This window comes from Pleurodeles waltl, chromosome 1_1, assembly GCF_031143425.1.
Source record: "Pleurodeles waltl isolate 20211129_DDA chromosome 1_1, aPleWal1.hap1.20221129, whole genome shotgun sequence".
NCBI lineage: Eukaryota > Metazoa > Chordata > Amphibia > Caudata > Salamandridae > Pleurodeles > Pleurodeles waltl.
In genome coordinates this window covers 688,163,280-688,187,779 of record NC_090436.1, presented here as the reverse complement: position 1 = coordinate 688,187,779, position 24,500 = coordinate 688,163,280, and positions in this window count along the sequence as shown.

Here is a 24,500-nt window from a genome sequence, read left to right as displayed (position 1 = left end):
ACCAGAATCTGGAACAACAAATCCATCAAGAGTCCCCCAACGCTTCTCCAATTTAGGAAAGAGTTGAAGTCTCACCTCTTCAAAGACCACAACATCACGATGTTTTAACCATCTACAATTCATCTTCCTTTTACTCATTGATTTTATACTTGCCTTCAATGATATACATCACTTTGCTGCCTTTTGGCTAAGTTTGTGCTATAGAAATCCCACATACACACGTACATCGAGTTGCCAACCTATGTTTTCAGTCCTTCAATATATCTTTAGAGCTGTCTTTTGGCATGCCTCTCACTTGTGAGTGGATGGCTTTGGTGTGGACTTTAGGTCAGTACAGGTAATGTGCGATATTCCATCTCTCTTCTTGTGTTTGTCCACCCAAATGCATTTCAGTCTTACATGCTTTTAAGAGATGAGATGTATCTTTCCACTGCTGACATTGGAGAACTACATGCCAGCCTATGTCATTAACTTTTATTTGGCAGTTGCCATTCCAAGTCCACATCTTGCAAGTTAGAAAGCAAGTGCCTCAAATCACATAATACAACAGTAAAACAATCTCACTGTCTCACTTTTTACTTACAAGTGCCTGGTATTAGCTAAAAAATTTTTTTACTTCTTCCAGGACATAGAGCGATGTATTTAGAACATGATAATGTAAAGTATCAATACAACCTAGCATTAGAATATTAATTTCAAACATAGAAAATCAATAAAAATTAATAGACTTTCAAAAGTTAATATGCAAATTTATTTTAAAGCCATTCCTCCTCTGCAAGCTGGGATAGTAACAGTTAGCTTTCTTACCATTATTTCTTCTCGTTTTCAGCAAAAGACATTGAAGGGTATCTGCTCTGTTCATAACTTTCCGAGCTTGAAGAGGCAATGATGCACACCTGTAGGTCCTTCAATATTTGCTTGAGGTACGTTCACCCGAATACACAAAAGAGCTATATCTGACTCTAGGGATCTCTGGTAAAGAACTAAGGAAATGCAGTTTTTAAACATGTTTGTTTCTAACTCCAACAACTTCTAATACAGTAAAAGGTAATGTAGCCTCAATAAAGGACGGGCATATGCCTGACTGCAAAGGTTACTAAGTAATGACCTAAGGTAGAGCAGCCAGCTACAAAAAACATTTGTTTGTTAATTTAGACACCTCTAGAAATGGCAAAAGGTACAGCAGATCAAAGACAGGAAGAACATATGCCTGACTTCACGGATGTCTAGTAACAACATCAGCTCTGGCAGCCTCTTAAACAAGCATTTGCAATGCAATGGGTCTTGCATTTGCTCGAGTTAAAGCTATTAGGGGGTCATTCTGACCTCGGCGGTAAAAGGCGCCTACCGCCGGTCAGAAATCCTCCATAATCCCGCCGCGGTCGCGGAAACCCGCCACGGTCATTCTGACCCGCAGAAGGCAAACCTCCGAAAATCCGACCGCCACAACAGACCGCCAGACCAGCGGTCGGCGGAAAGGTGGAGGTGACCAAACCTCCACCGCCACGCCAACAGAAATACGCCCATCCCATTACGACCCACGAATCCACGCGGCGGTCATTCAAACGCGGTATTCCATTGGCGGGACACACCGGCGCGGTCAGAATACCCACCAACGAACAAAACTCACCCACATTGGACGATTTGAATCCCACACACCTGATACACATACACACACCACTCCCACACACACAATACAATATAAAACACCCACCCACATCACCCACAAACCCCTACGCTTACAAAATCGTAAAGAAGGCAAGAGAGAGACACCAGCATCCAAAACATAACAGCCACAGCCACTCAACACCATCACCCACACACTATCCACACACAAAACAACACACACCACCACACTCAACTCACTTAAATACACATACTCCACCCCACACATCATACACACCACCCCATGGCACCCCAAAGACAACCCCGCTTCACAGACGAAGAACTCAGGGTTATGGTGGAGGAAATCGTTCGTGTAGAGCCCCAGCTGTTCGGCACACAGGTCCAATACACCAGCATTGCCCGGAGGACGGAGCTATGGCAGAGGATTGTCGACAGGGTGAACGCAGTGGGACAGCACCCCAGAAATCGGGAAGACATCAGGAAGCGATGGAACGACCTACGGGGGAAGGTGCGTTCCATGGTATCCAGGCACAACATCGCCGTGCAGAAGACTGGCGGAGGACCCCCACCTCAACCCCCACAATTCACATCATGGGAGGAGGAAGTCTTGAACATCCTGCATCCTGACGGCCTCGCAGGAGTCGGCGGAGGAATGGATACTGGTAAGTTGAAGCTTCAATACTGCTTCCCCCCCACCTGCATGCCAAATCAGACCCCAACCCTCACCCCCATCCTCGAACCCCACCCTCACCCCCACCCCCATCCTCACCCCCACCCTCACCCCCACCACCATCCTCACCCCCACCCTCACCCCCACCACCATCCTCACCCCCACCACCATCCTCACCCCCACCCCCAGCACACCTATTCCCCGCCAATGTCTCACCATCACAACCCACACATCCCAAAACCTAGGCCTGCATGCGTCCACTAAGCATGGACACCCATCACCAAAGCATGCCCAATGCATATACACATCCCCCCCACAAGCCACCCTCACCAAAGCCCCCACACACGAATGCCAGCACTTGGGGACACGGGAACCCACAGATACACCCATATGCCACACATTGAAACTATAACCATACCTCTATACCCCTGCAGGACCCGACCGTCAACACACCGCGGCGGAGGGGCCAGAATTATCCACACCCCCCACCCAAGAGGCCGTCAGCGATGACAGCAGCTCTGTCGATCTGGACACCGATGACCAGCCCGGACCATCGGGGACCTCTGGACAGTCGGTTCCCCTCACACAGGCACAGGCCACTATAGACCCTAACCCCTCTGGGAACACCAGCACAGCTCCCACCCAGCGGGCCCATGCCTCTGTCTCCAGGGCGCGTCAATCTGCGGTGTGTCTACCACTACAGGGCACCCAGGATAACCCACCACCCCAACAACAACAGGGACCTGGGGGCAGTGGTAGTGGGCACACCGGCCAGGGGGCAGAGGCCCAGGGAAACAGGGCAACTCGGCGGGCAGCTGTGCGACAGGGGGGGGAGGAGAGGCCCAGGGAACCCACTCTCCACGAGGTCCTCACCACCATCATGGGAGCATACAACCGCTCCCAGGAGACGATGGCGACGGTACTGGCCCGGTTCCAGGAGATCCAGGTGCTGCAGGAGGAACACTATCGGGGGTACAGGGAGGACATCCGAGCCATCAACACCACCCTGGTTACCATGGTAGGGCTGCTGCAGGACCTCGTAAACAGCAGGGCGGACACTGAACAACACCCAAGGGCCCCTGCCACTAGCCGGGACCAAGAACAGCCATCCACCTCCGCCGGCGCTAGTGGACAGGAGGCCCCCGCACAGCAGCAGCCCACCAGACCCCCACCTCCTGCAGGAGAAGAACCACCCCGCAAGAGGGCCCTGAGATCTCGCAAGACAGAGTAGGATGTCAAGACCCCCGCCAGCAATGGATACCACCTGATGTCATCCCACTGTCCCACATTGTCACCCTGTCCATCCTCGAACTGCCCATGCTCCATCTCTCCACAGGCCTCTGGACAATGCACCTGTGTGACTGTTACTCTGGACTCTGCCATGGACATTCCTTCACCATAGCCCCCACCCACTTGAAACCACCCATCCCATTTTGAGCACTTCAATAAACACCTATTTTGCACCAAAATATCAGGAGTCTGGCTGTGATTTCAATAGATTGTAATTGACATGACAGTGCAAATATGTCCTTGTACATGGTGAAGTCAACAAACAGCTGCCACAAAGCTGTAGTCCATGGGGAAACGAAGCACAGGACTCGTAGTGGGGACCCCAGATCTGAAATAGGGAGGGAAAAGCCAAAACTCAGTCATCATACACTGGGGCAAATAGACAGGCAGCAGAGATGCTGCAGAGTACTTAACTTTTACTAAATTATCTTTGAAATGTTACCTGTGTCCTATTGGAAGTACTGTTCAATGATTCTGTCCCTGTTGTCTGTTTCAGCCCCGTCGTCTTCCTCCTCGTCACTCTCCTCAGGTTCCACCGCTGCCACAACACCACCGTCTCGACCATCCTCCTGCAGGAAAGGCACCTGGCGGCGCAAAGCCAGGTTGTGAAGCATGCAGCAGGCCACGATGATGTGACACACCTTCTTAGGTGAGTACATTAGGGATCCCCCGGTCATATGCAGGCAGCGAAACCTGGCCTTTAGGAGGCCAAAGGTGCGTTCGATCACCCTCCTAGTACGCCCATGGGCCTCATTGTACCGTTCCTCTGCCCTGGTCCGGGGATTCCTTACTGGGGTCAGTAGCCACGACAGGTTGGGGTACCCAGAGTCCCCCACTAGCCATACACGGTGTCTCTGTAGCTGTTCCATCACGTAAGGGATGCTGCTATTCCGCATGATGTAGGCGTCATGCACTGACCCTGGGAATTTGGCATTTACATGCGAGATGTACTGGTCAGCCAAACACACCACCTGGATGTTCATTGAATGGTAACTTTTTCTGTTCCTGTACACCTGCTCCCTGTCTCTTGGGGGAACCAAAGCCACATGGGTCCCATCAATGGCACCAATTACGTTGGGAATATGTCCAAGGGCGTAGAAATCACCCTTCACTGTAGCCAGTTCGCCCACCTCAGGGAAAATGATGTAGTTCCTCACGGATTTCATCAGGGCAGACAACACTCTGGATAACACCTTTGAAAACATGGGCTGAGACATCCCAGAAGCAATTCCCACTGTTGTCTGAAATGACCCACTTGCCAAGAAATGGAGTACTGACATGACCTGCACCAGAGGGGGAATCCCTGTGGGTTGGCGGATGGGGGACATCAGGTCGGGCTCCAGCCGGGCACACAGTTCATGGATAGTGGCACGGTTAAGACGGTAGGTCAGGATAATGTGGCGTTCTTCCATTGTCGACAGGTCCACCAGCGGTCGGTACACGGGAGGATTCATCCGTCTCCTCGCCCAACCCAGCGGACGGTGCCTAGGAAGGACAACATGGAGCACACAGTCAGGCAACCCACAGGTACGTACTCACAGCTAGCACAGTATACGATTCTCTATGCAGTGAATGGCGTGTATGAGTGGCTATGCAAGGCCTAGGCCTGTGTGACGCAGTTGAAATTGAGCCATGTGGGCCCTGGAAATGGCGGCTGCCTGACCTGTGAAGTGTGACAATGGGATGTGAGGTCAATGCGCTGGCGTGGCACACCGCGGCGGGCGGCGGGCCAAGACCGCGGCGCGAAGCCGCATTGGTTAACATTGAAGCCTATGGGTTTCAGGAGCCAATGGCGAAGGGCGCCGGCGGTGGCGGGACGCACCGCCGCGGTACGCACCGCCGCGGACGTGACCGCCATTTTCTATCTACTTATCCACTTGCGACTTGAACTTTCACAGGAGAGGACCTATACTGCAAGTGTTGCTGTGACCTCGGTCTGGAAGGGACAATGGCTGCTGCGACTGGGGAAAGGGCCCCTGCCTTCACTGGAGAGGAGTTGGAGAAACTTGTGGATGGGGTCCTCCCCCAGTATGCGCAACTCTACGGTCCTCCAGACCAACAAGTGAGTTTAATTCTATCTGGATTTGGGGCCACTGGCTGGCTTGGGGGCCTGGCGGGGATGGGGTGCATGTTGGGGCTGGCGGGGGGCCTGGCGGGGATGGGGTGCATGTTGGGGCTGGAGGGGGGCCTGGCGGGGATGGGGGGCATGTTGGGGCTGGCGGGGGGCCTGGCGGGGATGGGGTGCATGTTGGGGCTGGCGGGGGGCCTGGCGGGGGCCTGGCGGGGATGGGGGGCATGTTGGGCATGGCGGGGGGCCTGGCGGGGGGCCTGGCGGGGATGGGGTGCATGTTGGGCATGGCGGGGGGCCTGGCGGGGGCCTGGCGGGGATGGGGGGCATGTTGGGCATGGCGGGGGGCCTGGCGGGGGGCCTGGCGGGGATGGGGTGCATGTTGGGCATGGCGGGGGGCCTGGCGGGGATGGGGGGCATGTTGGGCATGGCGGGGGGCCTGGCGGGGGGCCTGGCGGGGATGGGGGGCATGTTGGGCATGGCGGGGGGCCTGGCGGGGGGCCTGGCGGGGATGGGGTGCATGTTGGGCATGGCGGGGGGCCTGGCGGGGGCCTGGCGGGGATGGGGGGCATGTTGGGGCTGGCGGGGGGCCTGGCGGGGATGGGGGGCATGTTGGGCATGGCGGGGGGCCTGGCGGGGGGCCTGGCGGGGATGGGGTGCATGTTGGGCATGGCGGGGGGCCTGGCGGGGATGGGGGGCATGTTGGGCATGGCGGGGGGCCTGGCGGGGGGCCTGGCGGGGATGGGGGGCGTTGGGCCACTGGAAAGGAAAATGCTGAGTAACTTGAACGTGGTATTTCTCCCTCCCTGTACGTGTCACATAGGTCCGCGCCCATGAGAAGATTGGGATTTGGCGTGCCATCGCCAAGGAAGTCCGGGGCCTGGGGGTCCACCATCGACGGGGCACCCACTGCCGCAAGAGGTGGGAGGACATCCGCCGCGGGACCAAGAAGACCGCCGAGTCTCTGCTGGGGATGGCCTCCCAACGTAGGCGGGGTGCCTGCCGTCAACTGAGCCCCCTGATGTTCCGGATCCTGGCGGTGGCCTACCCTGATTTGGATGGGCGCGTGAGGGCAGCACAGCAGACACAAGGGGGTGAGTAGAAGCATCATCTACTCTGTTGTCGTGCAGTGGAGGTGTCTGGGTGGGGGAGGAGGGCTGTGGGTCCCCCTAGGCCAGGGCGATATCTGTAGGCTGGGCACCCCCGTAAGCCCCTGTGTCCCCAGCCACCACCCTCAGTAGTGTGTCAGTACAGCCATCCCTGGGCCGTGTCATCCATGGGTGCAGTTGACAACTCTAGGCGTGTAGGGCATGTTCCACGGAATGCGTAGCGGACCCCAAGTGCGCAACTTAGTGCAGGGGGCATCTGTGTCTGTCATGTCCGCTAACTGTACCGGAGATCCATGTACTCAATATCCCTTTATTTCTCTCTCCCCCCCCCTTTTTGTTTGTCTTTCTGTGCTTGTGTGCATCAGCATCATCAGGCGGAGGAGAAGTGGCATCGGGGCAGGAGGGAGCTGCATCTCACATGGCCCAGGAGGGCCATGCCACAGAGTCAGACTGGACCAGTGAGACGGAGGGCGAGGGGAGCTCCACGACGGGGACGACTGGAGCCTGCAGCGACACGGACACGTCCTCGGAAGGGGGCTCCCTTGCGGGGGTGGCACCATCCGTGCCCCCCGCCATTACAGGTACAGCCGCCACCCAGCGCACCATCTCCGCCCTCCCAGCAGCCCCTCCGCGTTCGCCCCGTGCCCGCTCTGCCAGGAAGCCGGGCATCTCCTTCGCCCCAGGCACCTCAGGCCCTGCCCCTGTTACCCCCGCTGCCCTCAGTGAGGAGGTCATTGACCTCCTCCGAACGCTCATTGTTGGGCAGACTACCCTTTTGAATGCCATCCAGGGGGTGGAGAGGGAGGTTCATCGCAGCAATGCGTACCTGGAGGGCATTCATTCGGGTCAGGCTGCCCATCAGCGATCGTTCCAGGCTCTGGCCTCAGCACTGACGGCAGCCATTGTCCCTGTCTCCTGCCTGCCTCTACTAACTCCCTCCTCCCAGTCTCCTGTTCCTCTGCCTGTCCCACCCACACCATCAGACCAGCCTGCACACACCTCAACACCCAAGAGAAGCTCATCCAAACATAAGCACCACAGATCACCCAGACATTCACACACGCAACATTCCGATGCAGACATGCCAACAGTCACTACCACCTCTGTGACCCCCACCTCCTCGTCTCCCTCCTCCCTCCCTGTGACGTCTACACTCACACCTCCATTCAACTCACCATCAGCCAGTGTTTCCATCACCAGCACACCCTCCACTCCAGTCCGCACACGTGCAGTCACCACCCCCACTGCCATTTACACGTCCCCTGTGTCCTCTCCCACTGTGTCTGTCACCCCCTCTTCCACACCACACAAACGCAGCCACCCACCCACCCAACAGCCATCCACCTCACGACAGCCTATCCCTCCTGCACCTGCACCCAAAGACAGCAAACGTGACTCACCTACAACCACATCCTCTCCCTCCACTCCCATTCCCACTGTACCTACCACTCTCCATTGTCCCAAGAAGCTCTTCCTCGCCACTACTAACTTCTTTCCTGACCCTGAGCCCCCCCCTCCTTCTCGTCGGGGTAAGAAGAGCACCTCAGCCACCACCAGCCCTGCAGCCCCCTTGACAAGGGTGCAGGGGTATTGGAGCCCGCCAGCCCGCATGTCTGGATCTTCACCCAGCAGCAAGGGGACAGCCAGCCCACCCCCTGGGAAGAGGAGCAGAAGGCGGAAGGGGCGCCGCAGGAGCCCGCCTTCTACATCCCCCCCGGACACCACCCAGAGACAGTCACCAGCCACAGCTCCAAAGGGAGGCAAGGGCCACAGGCCGACGACTAAGGAGGGCAAGGGCAGCAAGTTGGAGAGGTCAGGCAGCAGGCCTGCTGCCCAGGAGGAGCCCACAACCCCCATAGCCGCTGCCCCGGGAGAGCCCACCACCCCCATAGCCGCTGCCCAGGGAGGACCCAGCCCAGCTGGCCAGGAGGGCCCCACCACCCACAGCCCAGGTGGGCAGTGAAGGAGCACCATCCCCGCTGCCCAGGAGGGCACCACCATGCAATTAGCAGTTGGCCATAGACCGTCCGCCGTCTCAAGAACCGCTGAACTGGGCCCCGCCGTCTCAAGAACCGCTGGACTGGGCCCTTCAAGGCAAGAACCGCTGAACTGGGCCCCGCCGTCTCAAGAACCGCTGAACTGGGCCCCGCCGTCTCAAGAACCGCTGAACTGGGCCCCGCCGTCTCAAGAACCGCTGAACTGGGCCCTTCAAGGCAAGAACCGCTGAACTGGGCCCCGCCGTCTCAAGAACCGCTGGACTGGGCCCTTCAAGGCAAGAACCGCTGAACTGGGCCCCGCCGTCTCAAGAACCGCTGGACTGGGCCCTTCAAGGCAAGAACCGCTGAACTGGGCCCCGCCGTCTCAAGAACCGCTGAACTGGGCCCCGCCGTCTCAAGAACCGCTGACCTGGGCCCTTCAAGGCAAGAACCGCTGAACTGGGCCCCGCCGTCTCAAGAACCGCTGAACTGGGCCCCGCCGTCTCAAGAACCGCTGAACTGGGCCCCGCCGTCTCAAGAACCGCTGAACTGGGCCCTTCAAGGCAAGAACCGCTGAACTGGGCCCCGCCGTCTCAAGAACCGCTGGACTGGGCCCTTCAAGGCAAGAACCGCTGAACTGGGCCCCGCCGTCTCAAGAACCGCTGAACTGGGCCCCGCCGTCTCAAGAACCGCTGACCTGGGCCCTTCAAGGCAAGAACCGCTGAACTGGGCCCCGCCGTCTCAAGAACCGCTGAACTGGGCCCCGCCGTCTCAAGAACCGCTGAACTGGGCCCTTCAAGGCAAGAACCGCTGAACTGGGCCCCGCCGTCTCAAGAACCGCTGGACTGGGCCCTTCAAGGCAAGAACCGCTGAACTGGGCCCCGCCGTCTCAAGAACCGCTGAACTGGGCCCCGCCGTCTCAAGAACCGCTGAACTGGGCCCCGCCGTCTCAAGAACCGCTGAACTGGGCCCTTCAAGGCAAGAACCGCTGAACTGGGCCCCGCCGTCTCAAGAACCGCTGGACTGGGCCCTTCAAGGCAAGAACCGCTGAACTGGGCCCCGCCGTCTCAAGAACCGCTGAACTGGGCCCCGCCGTCTCAAGAACCGCTGAACTGGGCCCCGCCGTCTCAAGAACCGCTGAACTGGGCCCTTCAAGGCAAGAACCGCTGAACTGGGCCCCGCCGTCTCAAGAACCGCTGGACTGGGCCCTTCAAGGCAAGAACCGCTGAACTGGGCCCCGCCGTCTCAAGAACCGCTGGACTGGGCCCTTCAAGGCAAGAACCGCTGAACTGGGCCCCGCCGTCTCAAGAACCGCTGGACTGGGCCCTTCAAGGCAAGAACTGCTGAACTGGGCCCCGCCGTCTCAAGAACCGCTGAACTGGGCCCCGCCGTCTCAAGAACCGCTGAACTGGGCCCCGCCGTCTCAAGAACCGCTGACCTGGGCCCTTCAAGGCAAGAACCGCTGAACTGGGCCCCGCCGTCTCAAGAACCGCTGAACTGGGCCCCGCCGTCTCAAGAACCGCTGAACTGGGCCCCGCCGTCTCAAGAACCGCTGAACTGGGCCCTTCAAGGCAAGAACCGCTGAACTGGGCCCCGCCGTCTCAAGAACCGCTGGACTGGGCCCTTCAAGGCAAGAACCGCTGAACTGGGCCCCGCCGTCTCAAGAACCGCTGAACTGGGCCCCGCCGTCTCAAGAACCGCTGGACTGGGCCCTTCAAGGCAAGAACCGCTGGCCCTTTGGCAGACGTGGCAGGGCAGGATCTATCTCGCGCAGGGCTGCAGGATGTCCTCTGGCCAACTTGCCTCCTCCAGTGGCAGTGGGGTCTGTTATGGACTGTTTGGACTGTGGCTTTGCTCTCCCCAGGATGGCCCAGTGGGCAGGCCACCCACTGTATGGACTGTATGGACTGTGGCTTTGCTCTCCCCAGGATGGCCCAGTGGGCAGGCCACCCACTGTATGGACTGTATGGACTGTGGCTTTGCTCTCCCCAGGATGGCCCAGTGGGCAGGCCACCCACTGTATGGACTGTATGGACTGTGGCTTTGCTCTCCCCAGGATGGCCCAGTGGGCAGGCCACCCACTGTATGGACTGTTTGGACTGTGGCTTTGCTCTCCCCAGGATGGCCCAGTGGGCAGGCCACCCACTGTATGGACTGTATGGACTGTGGCTTTGCTCTCCCCAGGATGGCCCAGTGGGCAGGCCACCCACTGTATGGACTGTATGGACTGTGGCTTTGCTCTCCCCAGGATGGCCCAGTGGGCAGGCCACCCACTGTATGGACTGTATGGACTGTGGCTTTGCTCTCCCCAGGATGGCCCAGTGGGCAGGCCACCCACTGTATGGACTGTATGGACTGTGGCTTTGCTCTCCCCAGGATGGCCCAGTGGGCAGGCCACCCACTGTATGGACTGTATGGACTGTGGCTTTGCTCTCCCCAGGATGGCCCAGTGGGCAGGCCACCCACTGTATGGACTGTATGGACTGTGGCTTTGCTCTCCCCAGGATGGCCCAGTGGTCATGGAGTCCCCTCGTGGATCTGGCGTCGTGTACTCAAGTGGCTGAGGTGCCCCCCCTTCCCTTCCCCCTGAGGTGCCTGTCCTATTTTCTTTCTGATGCCCCTGCAGTGTTCTCTCCGTGGAGTTCTTGTCGTGGGACTGGGCCTTGCCCCTTTGCACAGGACCCCTGTGATCCACGGACAGTGGTTGGACTACATTTAGTAGCTGTATATATTTTGTACATAGTTTATTTCAATATATCTGGCCGTTTATGATCTCTTCTTTTGGTCTTTGCATTATTTCGGAGGGGGGTGGTTTGTGGGTTGTGACAGTGATCTGTGGGAATGCATTGATGTGTGTGTTGTAGTGGGTGTGGGTGGGTGGGTGTGTGCCGGTAATCTTTTCCCTCCCCTGTGTCGTAGGTGCAGTACTCACCGATGTCTTCCGCGCCGCCGGGCGTGCTCCTGGTATATGAGGAGGAATAGGAGTGCGGGGATGACCTGCAACTCTGGCTCCATACTGCCGGAATCTCCCGTGGAGTGCGTAGAGGTGAGCGTTTTCCCGTTCGTAGTCTGTTTCCGCCGTGTTCTTATCGGCGGTGCTCCCGCCCCGGAAAAGGTGGCAGATTGGTGGGTCGTAATAGGGTGGGCGGTACTTTGTCTGCCGCCGGGCTGTTGGCGGGAACCGCCGCGCTGTTTGTTTGTACCGCTGTGGCGGTCGGAGTGTTAAGTTGGCGGGCTGTGTTGGCGGTTCCCGCCAGGGTCAGAATGCCATTTTTAATACCGCCGGTCTGTTCGCGGTCCGACCGCCGCCTCTCCGCCGACCGCCAGGGTCAGAATGAGGGCCTTAGTGTTGTAAATTCCTAACCAGACTTTTCTTGCCACATAAACTGAAAATGAAAAGTAAAACAGTTTCACATAACTAACCGGACTTTTCTTGTCACATAAACTGAAAACAAAAAGTAAAACAGTTTCACATATGCGAGCCGACGGCTGCCATAAGTGCAAAGCAGACACACAAAAGGGAAAAGAAGTTCGCTCGCAGTGAAATGGATCGGCAAAAGTGCAATTATCCATGTCACTGACAAAAGTGCAATTATCCATATAACCGGCAAAAGTGCAAATATCCATGTAGCGGGGTCGATGTCATGCAAAGCGCTCAATTACTGCCCAGAGAGATCGCCCTACCTGTGAATAATGAGAAAAAGTAGTCCAGAAACCATATGGAAAACATTGAGGTGGTCATTCTAACCCTGGCGGTAAAAACCGCCAAGGCGAATGACCGCGGTAGCACCGGCAACAGGCTGGCGGTGCACCGCTGGGCATTCTGACCGCAGCGGTTCAGCCGCGGCCAGAAACGGAAAGTCGGCGGTGTACCGCCGACTTCCCGCTGCCCTTGAGAATCCTCCATGGCGGCGGTGCGTGCTCCGCCGCCATGGGGATTCTGACACCCCCTACTGCCATCCTGTTCCTGGCGGGTCTCCCGCCAGGAACAGGATGGCGGTAGGGGGTGCCGCGGGGCCCCTGGGGGCCCCAAAAAGAATTTCAGTGTCTGCCTAGCAGACACTGAAATTCGCGACGGGTGCTACTGCACCCGTCGCACTCCAGCAACTCCGCCGGCTCCATTCGGAGCCGGCTTCATCGTTGCTGGGTCTTTCCCGCTGTGCTGGCGGGCGGCCTTTTGGCGGTCGCCCGCCAGCACAGCGGGAAAGCCAGAATGGCCGCCGCGGTCTTGTGACCGCGGTGCGGTCATATGGCGGTAACCGCATGGCGGGCGGCGACCGCCGCCCGCCGCGGTTAGATTCACCGCCTGAGTCTCATGTGTTTTCAGTAGTTGACCGGTGCGCTCAAGGCGGGCTAAACACCGGAAAAGGCATGATGAATGCATGCCTTTCACTAATTAAATCAAGCTAATTTTAAAAGGCAAGCCCACAAACCAAACAAACTGATGGGCTTGACATGGGCATGGGTAAAAGTCCACAGAGAGATTACGCCAGGGACAGAGCGCTTTGTGCTCGACCCTATAAAGGATTTGTTTCTTACTCCAGAGACCTCGAATAATGACTCAAAGGAATACAGACTGCTAAAGAAAAGATTTGTGTATGATTCCAGGAACATTGTTTTGATTGGATGAGTCATATCCTTGTACTGCTGAGTTGGGAGAATTATTTTTATTTTTTGCAAATTACAGTCTAATTTTTCTTATAATAGGTGGCAGTGCATGGAATTGTTCTACCTCACTTCATTATTCCCTGTGCTCTGCTCCCTCACTTTCTCTTCATTGTGCATATTCCTGATTCCACATACAAGTGCCTGGTGTTAGGTAAAGTTGCAAGTGTGAGAAGCAGCCTATGGTACTATAGCTTGCTTCAAAAAATGTTTTGTACCTAATTTCTGGGCCCTCTAGTAGTGATCTAAGATACTGCATCTGAATTACTTCAAGAACAAATGTCCGACTCTAGTAGCAGCTTAAGAAATAGCCCCTGCTTAAGAAAATGTGTTTCTGACTGCAGTGACCTCTCGTAATGTTCTAAGCTACTGCAGACTATTACATAAAAGGATTTGTGTCTCACTTCAGTGCAACTGCCACATAAAAGATTTGTGCCTGACGTCAGGGACCTGTAGTAACTACCTAGGGTACTACAGTCTGCTACAGCAAGGATACAGGTTGGACGGGAGGGATTTCTAACATCAGAAATCTGAAAGGCTTGATGTTTATTTTGAGTTACAAACCAGTCCTATTGGCGTTGGCAATGCTTTTTTAAGTTAGGCCTGAGCCAACTGCATCATAAACCTTTATTTGCCAGCCTTAATGGAATTCTCTGCCTCTCTCCTTTCAAATGTGTTCAACTAGGTTAATGAGTACTACTTCGGCTATGCCTGTGGTGTAACCATTGTCTACATTAATCAGGCTGGAACCTGGACTTCATCTGGGACCTTCATTAACCATTATGAACTAAAGGTGCCTACCTCAAGTGGTGTGTTTGGGTCTGCTGTGTTGAGCACTGTGGTTGTTTGATGCATCGACTTTCATTTTACTGTTTATTAAATTGATACATGCATGCAGCATCACCTTCCTAGTATGTGTTTTGAATCAGTTTCTTTCTTAGTGCTTGCATGTCATTATAGTCATTATAGAGAAGGCCTAGTATGAATTAGAGAAATAGTAGTAATGTTCCAATTACTTGCAGAAAATTTTACTCATACTGGCCAATCTCCCTGCTTCCATTCCCAGTGAAGGTACTGGAAAAGATCCTCAACAAGAAACCCATGGCATAGCTGGAGTAGAACCAACTACTCAATGCCTCCCAATCTAGTTTCCACAGTAATCATAGCACCAAAAATGCCCTGATCACAGCCACCAACGGCATCCGAACATTCCTCGAACAAGGACAAACAGCAGCTTTGATCCTCCTTGACCTCTCTGCAGTCTTCGACACCGTATCCCTCCACATGCTGATTGAAAGACTCCACCACATCGACATCCAAAGGGATGCGCTCAGGTGGATCACCTCCATCCTCACCTGAAGAACCCAGAAGATCACATCTTCAGCCTTCCCTGACAAACTCACATCACACCCCACCTCAGGCAACTCCACTGGCTCCCTGTACAGAAGAGATAACAATTCAAGCTGCTGACCCACACACACAAGGCTCTACACAAACAAGGACCCTCGAACATTAACCACTGCCTGAACTTCCACCAACCATTGAGAAGACTGCGCTCTCCCTCCCTTTCACTTGCCCATACTCCCGCATCTACGGAAGTAGAAATGGAGGATGCTCCTTCTCTCAAGTCACAGCAGAAACCTGGAATAGCCTCCCCACACACTTCTGGACCATCACCTCACTTCCGGAATTCCGAATGGCTCTCAAGACCTGGCTGTTGGACTAAGCTTCCAGGTCGTGCAAGCACCTGGATAACCTGCCAGGTTTGCAGCCAGAAAAAATTGAGCAGCATAGCACAGCAACCAAATTTCCACAACTCAGTGCAGCAAAATTGGTTGCTGCTTTGCATGGCACTAATAAGAAAATCTGCCCCTGCTATATTAGTACTAAGATTGGTCTGTGCATCACAAACTATGGGTGCTTGCTTACAATGAGTTGCTCAAAAAATCCTTTGATGCAAAGTGACTCAAAGCGCTGTTAGTGCAGAGGAAAGGGCATTGTTCCACCAAAAAATTCCTTTGTAACAATTTGCACGGCTTTACATCGCTTTGAATCAGGTCTCAGGAGTGTTTGCTGCATTACACTAGACTGAGAAAATAGGAAGACTACAAAGCAGTGGTGGTCTTTACTTATCATCAAATTGTATTTATGCATGCATCTCTGTTCTCCTTAAAAATAGCACTCATTTTCAAACGACAAAAAGTGAATAAATTCCTTCTTTGGTCATTTGTAATATTTTTCTCTTCCATCTGTTGCCATTTGGTAAAACCTATTGTTGCAAAGGTCAATATCACACAATCAATGCATCTGATTACCAGATGCGTTGCCATTGATTTCAAACAATAAACCTTCAGCTAAGCATCATCAGCACATGTTCAACTAATTGTGGTGATTGTTCGTGTTTCAAAAACAGCACACCAAATACGTGTCAATGCGGAGTTCACCTTTATTAGCCTCTTCTCGGAATATGCTGAGCAGCAAACCTTTAGTTTGCATTTTATAAAGCCACTTTTCTAAAGAATCAAATTAAAACGCAGCTCACTGACACGTTTTCTAACACCTGAGAGCAATTAATCTAACTATAGATAGATAGCAACATCCATTATTCAAAAAAAATAAATGCATAATATTGACCTTCTGGAGCAACCATTAGTTTTTTATATTACACCTGAAGAAACTCAAGCGGAAAAAGCCCCAAAGGTTTGCTTAATCAAGGTTGTGAAAGAAGATGAAAGCAAATATGATAAAAAGTGATTTTATTCTCTCATGCAGTTCTCTCTCCGGCTTTCTCAATGTATGCACCCATACAAACACAGGGACACACAACCCATGCAAATACAAGCAGGAACAAACATGTGTATATATATGAATGGGGGAAATTAGGAGTCAGTGTAATTAAGTTTACCAAGTAGAAATGACATCTCTCACCCCTCAGGGCTCTTTCCCAAACTCCCCTACATTTATCCTACATTGCATTTTCATCCACATCCTCACTATTAATCTAGCTACTCCTTCTACTATCAAACCATAAAAATGTGGTTGCAGCCAAAAACAATGGAGCAACATAGCACAGCAACCAAATTTCCACAACTCAGTGCAGCAAATTTGGTTGCTGCTCTGCATGGCATGACTATGTATGTGCTGGACCTGGCCCTTTTTGAAGGGTTATCCCCAAACATTTTGCCTTCTTCCTCCTATTTCTTCTGACCTTTTTTTGTTGGAGTTAGGACTTTACCACTGCTAACCAGTACTAAAGTGTGTATGCTCTCTGCCTAAAATGCATTGGTGATTAGGTTATCCTTGATTGGCGTATTTGATTTACTAGTAAATCTCTAGTAATGTGTGCTATGTGTGTCTAGGACCTACATATTAAATACTACTTGTAGGCCTACAGCACTCATTGTGCCACCCACACGAGTAGCCCTGTAAATGTGTCTCAGACATGTCACTGCAGTGTCTCTGTATGCAGTTTTAAACTGCCATTTCAACCTGGCAAATTCACCCACTTGCCAGGCCCAATCCTTCTCTTTTACGACATGTAAGGCACCACTAAAGTAGGCAAAAGGCAGCCCCATGGGCAGGGTGTGGTGGTCTTAAAAGGTACGAGTTGTACTGGTGTGTTTTACATGTCTTGATAGTGAAATACTGCTGATTTTTGTTTAACTAATGCAAGGCCTATCTCTCCCATAGGATAACATAGGGATTACCTTGAAATATATTTTAAGTGTAAATTCCTATTGGGAGAAGATCGAGATATGGAGTTTAGGGACTCTGAACTCACAATTTAAAAATACATCTTTTGGTGAAGTTGTTTTTTGAATTGCGAGTTTGCAAATGCCACTTTTAGAAAGTGGGCATTTTCTTGCTCAGCCATTCTGGGTCTCTGTCTGTCTGCTGAATTCACATCTGGGTCAGGATAACAGTTGGGCTGCTTGTGCACTCCCTCTAGAAAGTCAGAAAAAGATAGATGACGCTTTCACCCGAATACGGTTGTACCTGTCCTAACATAAAGCAGTCTCCAATGCCCTAGACTGTGTATGGGGCCAGGGCAGAGAAAGGCAAGGTCTTGTGCACTAAAGAGACTTATCTTTGAAGTGTGCCTACTTCAACGACAGAAATGTGTATAAGTGCTGGACCTCTGACACCACATAGTTATAACACTTCTGAATTGAGGACATGCTGCCAGGAAGAAGAGCTGGATGCTGTAGGAGGGGCTGACACTCTGCCTGTTGCTTTGTTGTGCTGGACTACTGCTTGCTGCTTCTGTGCTGGTAGTGAAAAGACTGTGCTTTGCTATCAACATCCTGCTTTCAAAGGTTCTTCAAAGGCTTGAACCGAGCTTGCCTCCTGTTAAGAAGTCTCAGGGCCATCAAAGATTTCACCTACCAGCACCTGGGCTTTCTTGCTGAGAGTCCTGACTTGCTAAGTGGTGCCAAATCCAGTTCTTGGGGCATTGGAAGTGAGCTCGGGTCACCTAAGAAAAAACTAAGCACATCAACTCCAGAGCGGCTTCGGAACCGACAGCGCTCTCCAACTCCAAGGCACCACCTTGAACTGGAGCAGTGGTTCCCAGGGAGTGCAACAACCGCGATCTGCAAAAGAGGACTGTTGCCGCCACAACGCCTTCCAAGTCTCACCTCAGTGTGAGTCCCAAGTGCTGTGGCAAAGAGGTTTGTGACACTTGACTCTGATTCTGCCACAGCACCTGTGGCCCCGTGCTGTGATCGCAGCACCACAAAGTTGACACCTCCCATCTTGAGCTGCTGGATTCCTCGACTCCACTGGGTTGTAATGAATCGACTCTTAGCCACCAATGCCACATCACCTCCACTGCAACCATAAGCAATCAATGCCTCACCTCCCCGGTAGCAGTAAGGAACTGACTCTGCACTGGCTCCAGCGATGCCTCACATTCCTGACTCTGTACACCATCTTTGTTTCCTTATTGTTTTACAAGTTACTGTTCCTGGGGGCCATGCAACTCCTTTACCTGCCCGCACTCCCTCACAAGTGGGGTCGGACTGTTGGGAATGACTCCGTCAAGACGGCGTGATAGCCCCAGTTGGAGCTATTGCGTTTCTAAGAACTTTACTAAGATTTAACCTTTGAAAATGTGGATCTTTACTTGTGTATGTTGGATTTTTTTCATTTTGGTCTTGTTTTCAGAAAATGCTGGCTATTTTTCTAAACTAGTGTGGAGACTTTTGTGATATTTTTACTGTGTTACTGTGTGTGTGTACAAATACTTTACACATTGCCTCAGCGATAAGCCTGACTGCTTGTGCCAAGCTACCAAGGGGGTGAGCAGGTGTTATATTAGCTATGTGACTCCCTAGCCCTGACTAGAGTGAGGGTCCCTTAATGGACAGGGAGCAAAACAATACCAACTAGAGACACCATGTTTAACAGTATGCGTAAGTCACAAGCAACAATAAGGCTGTGCTCTATGCAATATTTAGCATAGATTTGTTAATGAGTAAGGACGTGCATGGGAATGCCCCTAAACATGTTTCCCTTTCAAATGCCCATATGAGAATTCTGGTACATAATCACCTAAAAATGCTGAATTCAGTAATACTTAATACAATAAAAGAACAAGCAGCACTTTTCCAAACTTCGACCAAAAAGCAAACTTGGAAAAATATAACTATCTGAAATAATGCTTGCAGGTTCAATTTTAAACATGAATGCAGTAATCAAAATTGATTTAAAAGTCTGTAAAACTTGTATTTAGACTCTCACAGTTTGCAATCTTTGTCAGTGATAGGGACATAGATTTCAAGAGCACTTCTCCAACCCTAACCACGGCTCTGAGGGTGATTGTGATTGGGGCTGGGTGAAACATCATGCATTTTCTGAATTCTTTTTTTAAAGTTCACATCACGCAAAATGCCAGGGAGTGGGCCATTTTGAGTAATTAAAATCTTGGGGCATTTTTACAAGCCCCATGGCGCAGGGCAGCAAGTGACCTTTCTGAGCTGCCTTGCGCCACAGGGAAAGGTCAGAAATGCACCACATCTACAAGATATGGTGCATTTCAGTCCACTCCTGATGCACAAATTACTGCCTAGCACTAATGCAGGCACCCTTTGACCATGGTGCAATAGTGTTTAGGTTGTAAGCAGGATTGTTTTTATGTAGGAAGGAACACCTTCTGGAACAAAAACAATCCAGAGAGGCATTTTCTTCTGTCTAGGTCCTGCAGAATTCAGCACACATAGAAAGAGGGAACAAAGAGGAGAAATAAAGACGCGTTCAGTTTTGATGCATTTCCTGGTTTAAAGATTCTTGCGAAAGCATCAAAACCCATGGGTGTTGTGTGGCAAAACCAACTGCAAAGCCCATGGAACACCTACCTGATGCAGTGTAAGGCAACTCAATGACTTGCCCTGCATTGCCTTATACCAGGCCATGAAAATCCACACAAAGTGGCTTTGCGTGGCCTTCTATATATGGGTCTGCACTATGCACCGCCAATGTGTCACAAAAAGTGACTCTCCGATGGTGCACTGGGCTTGTAATTAAACTCCTTTATTTGGGCAAACTTCTTATACAGGGAGCACCAAAACAATAAGAACAAATAGAAAATGAATGGCTGTTGTTCGTGTCACCTACAATTTTGCACTTTTTTTAAGATGCAAGGATGTATTTTGCACTAAGAAATGGAGCAAAATAGCAGACCGACATTTCACGTAATAACACATAATTTTGTGCAATTATTCTGTTTTGTCCTGTAATTTCTGTAAAGGAAATAACTCAGACTTTGCACAGCCTTGATCACGGCCTTAATTTCTAACTCTATTTGCACGACATCCAGGAGATACTGCATGGAAGGGAATAATCTGCCGCTAGTACTAGTTGGAACAGGTGCATAATAGTACGTCATGCAGCCATAGAAAATGCATTTTGGATTGGTTTGAACTTGGCTTCATATGAATAATTTGTACAAGACACTTTAGCAACAAATTATTTCAGTTTTAGGCTGACCATTGAGAGTTGCTTGAATATTATTTAAGGGAAGTGAGTTATTGAAGGAACCCCCACGCAGCAAATTCCCATAAAGAATTCTTTGAACGTGTGAATGAAGGTAAACCTACACAATGACCATCAGCAGTGGACCATTAATAGCAGGTGTTACGGTTGACTATAGTAAATCCAATCAAAATCAAAACTTGATCTACAATTCATTTTTAATATAGCTGGGTATGTGACAGTTTATTCTTTATCGATATTTTTTTTTTTAATATTTGTGTGTGTGTGTGTGTGTGTGTGTGTGTGTCATATCAAAACTACGCTGCCCTTAAAATACTTGTTAATTATCCTCCGATCCTTCATCCCTTTATTCATGCGCAGTACTCCGTTGTATCCTAGCTAGGGGTCATCTGTATAATTGTACAGCGCTCATATGACGTCCAGCAGTACTTTCACAAAGCACGTGATCATCAAGAGAGGCCCGTATTTATACTTTTTGACGCTAAACTGCGCTAACGCAGTTTAGTGTCAAAAAGTTTAGCGCCGGCTAACGCCATTCTGAAGCGCCATGCGGGCGCCGTATTTATTGAATGGCGTTAGCCGGCGCTAGCAGACCGGTGCTGCCTGGTGTGCGTGGAAAAAAACCACGTACACCAGGCAGCGCCGGCGTTGGGGAAAATGGCGTTAGGGCGTCTTAAAATGGTGCAAGTCAGGTTGACGCAAAAAAATCGCCTCCACCCGATTTGCGCCATTTTTAACGACGCCCAGACGCCATTTACATGACTCCTGTCTTAGTAAAGACAGGAGTCATGCCCCCTGGGCATGGTCATTGGGCATTGAGGCATGTAGGGGGGCACAAATCAGGCCCCCCTATGCCCCAAAAAAATAAAAAAATAAAAAAAAATTATACTTACCTGAACTTACCTGAATGTCCCTGGGATGGGTCCCTCCATCCTTGGGTGTCCTCCTGGGGTGGGCAAGGGTGGCAGGGGGGGTCCCTGGGGGCACGGGAGGGCAGCTGTGGGCTCATTTTGAGCCCACAGGTCCCTTAACGCCTGCCCTGTCCCAGGCGTTAAAAAGAGGCGCAAATGCGGGGTTTTTTGCCCCGCCCACTCCCGGGCGTCATTTTTGCCCGGGAGTATAAATACGACGCATTTGTGTCGCAGTCATTTTTTTGGACGGGAACGCCTACCTTGCATCTCATTAACGCAAGGAAGGCGTTCACGCAAAAAAAATACGCTCTTTCCTCATACTTTGGCGCTAGACGCGTCTAACGCCAAAGTATAAATATGGCGTTAGTTTTGCGCCGAATTTGCGTCGAAAAAAACAACGCAAATTTGGCGCAAACGGAGTATAAATATGCCCCTTAATTTAACAATAAAACGAATACGGCACTTATTGAATCGTATTTGGTTTGTGGAATTCGTATTAAATGATTGCATCTAACATATCGTTGCAGCACAAATACATATGGTTATGTACATCTTTCTGTCCAAATGTACATTAAAGAGAATATCTAATGTGGTGTTATCAGTGTGTGAGTAGATATATATCTGCCTTGCAATCCATTAATACTCTGCAAGACTTCAAATGGTTAATAAAGCTTGTTTTAATAACATACCCAGCTAGAAATGCTCTATCTTACATTTGTTAAGGTCAAGGCATTTTGGTCAGTCTTCACTAGCTGAAAACGCTGACCATAAATCCAGGTATCAATGATCACATCTCTTAGTAACACACTAATAAGCATCATGCCACACTTTCTATTGCAACCTCACATAATGTTGAGTTAATAATAAGCGAAAACATTCATCCTTTGAGCACCTATTAAACCTAAACAAATGAACATTTTAAAATCAATTGCTATTTAGTTAGCATCCAATAAATCTCATTTTACAGTAACAAGTGTTGCCAATGGATAAGCAATGAAGGCCGGAAAGAAGCGGGAAGCCAATTACCTTGGAGCCAAGGCGTGCAAAGAAAGCAGACACGGCGGAAAGGTGTTGGTGGTTATCCAGAAAAAAGGAGAATAATGCTACAGGAATTTATGTATTGCTTATGTCAAGCAGTATCTATAGCAGCGTTTTGAACACCAGCACAGCCCTTATAAAATGTGTTTTCACACACAAAAATTGCCAGCAATTGAGGCCTTTCTCATATGGTTCCAATAAGCAGAGAAATACGTCATGCTCTGGAGGGCCTTTCAAGCAAGCATAAAGGCTTCTTGCAGAACATTATCTCTACAGCCTACCTCTTCATCTCCATCATTAGTAGTCAAGTAAATCCACCTCATTAAGACAAGAAACTCCAGGAAATGATGAAATGAAAAGCCCAGCCACCAAACTGGATGATAGAAAGAAGTTTATATTCCAAGCATTCTCCTTTTTATTCGTGTCTGAGACCAATATGAGGACTTCTGGACTCACAAGAGGTCTGGCCTTCGACCCCATATAGTGCCTCCAGTACTCTACACTGGTTGAGCATGAGGAGAGAAGATGGTGTGAACTAGGACTAGCGGAGAAATCTTTGGCATCGAGCCTCTAGGTAAATGGTGCATCCAGTGATCTTTGCTCCTGGGAAGAAACGGTGCACTGAGTTAAGGATGGTTGCGGATCATACTGTATATGATCTTAGGCTTATTCAGAAGAGAAAAGTTTTTTTTGCTACTTTTTTAATATCGTTTCTGCCTCATGATCCGGTATGTGGAGCCTTTTGGCTTACCAAAGGTTTTGTGAGCATTTTCTTGCCACTGAGAGGAAAGACACTAAGGAATGGTAGGGTGATGCTCCAGCGTATACACGGTGTAGGATTGAAACACCATGCATCTCTTTACTTTCATTTTCTTGTTTTAAGATCTAATGCTGATCTTTCTATGGTATATTTATGCATTTTAGTGCTTTTCCTCCTGATTTGCTGTCAATTTTTTGAAAGATAAGCAAACCTGATTATAAGAGGCAACACCAAGGGTCTTCGCCTGCCTCATCTCACTGTACATCCAAGCCTCCTTCGCATCTAAAGAAAAGGATGCAAACTAGCGGCGTACTTGTGCTGCTAACATGGATGAGAACAAAATGAAGAACGGTTCTATTGGAGGCTTTGGCAGCACAAAATAAAAAATGAGCATTGAGTCCTCCTGCCATCAAAGGGACCATCAAGGCATTGCTATGTGTGCACTTTGCTGTGTGTAGTTGTATAGTGTGCAACACACCTTGGAGGGTATCCTAGCACTGATTTACACCTCAGACGTTTTAGTTTTGGAGAGTGGGGAGTTTCAATTTACCCCTGGGGATCAAAAAGGGTAGGGATAGACTTGATTCCTGTTATTTTAAATTATTTTAAAGAAAACATTGTATCTGTACTAGAGGGCAATGAGTACCACAAACGATACTGTGTTACATCAGTTTCAACACTCTCCTCAAACAGTTCTTCCTATTCTAGCTCATATCCTGGATGTTGTAATGAGGTAATGGAAGGATCTGGATACATTCAATCTATTAGGTTTTATGCAACATCTGTACTTTCGCTACCATGGAGTCTGGGATACTGGAACCAGTGTGAGTACACTGAATGACTGACCGCTTCATGGGCAGTATATCGATGGTTAAGAAAGAAATAGTAAGGCAGCAACAATCAAGTACCTTGCAGATTAAAAAAATGTTTCTGCCCTGAGAAAAGTATATTCTTGCTCTCCCCTATCCTAAAGAGCTGGCATATAGGGAGCTTATACTGCTCAGTATTTAATGGCTGACTTCAAGAAGCTCTTTATAGCTGAAGAAGAAGGTACTGACTGTTTGGCACTCTCTCTTGGAAAGAATGAAAAGAAAAAAATAGTATTTGTCAGGTATTTCTTTTGATGTGGTTAGTGAGTCTTTCCCAGCAGGACGAGTTTCAATTGGTGTCAGGCCTAACGTTTATCTTAAAGATAAGCATGCATATGCTTCTCTGATGGACTTTGCTATAAGAATGCCACTTGAGGGTATTTACTAGTTTGTCCAAGAGCTGGAAGTAAATATGCATCAGTTCTTCCAAGTGAAAAAGCATTTATCAGGTCTTTGTTAGCAGCCTGGCTCTCTTTGGCTATGCCAAGAAATAAATCATTCAGACAGCCCTCTCAAAGCTAACAA